Here is a 301-nt window from a genome sequence, read left to right on the forward strand (position 1 = left end):
CTCACCCACCACCCCACACACAAAAAAAATACTGAAACAAAATGGCCATGGCTTTCATCTCCTTAACACAGACACCTCAGGCATCACTTCCTCAAAGAAGACTCATCCCACACAACATAGACCACATGTAAAGAGGGAGAAGAGTGTATGCTTTGGTGTGTTGTTCCGGAGCCTTTGAAAGTTAAATATGAAAATGAATTGATGATTCAATCTGCAAGACTGCAATTAGAGTGAACTGCACATGCTCTCACCTGCCTTTTCCTGTTATTACTTACACTGTGAATGAGCCAATAGGTCAGAG

Source organism: Morone saxatilis, unplaced genomic scaffold (assembly GCF_004916995.1).
Source record: "Morone saxatilis isolate NCDOM2014 unplaced genomic scaffold, NCSU_SB_2.0 Contig3, whole genome shotgun sequence".
Lineage (NCBI taxonomy): Eukaryota > Metazoa > Chordata > Actinopteri > Moronidae > Morone > Morone saxatilis.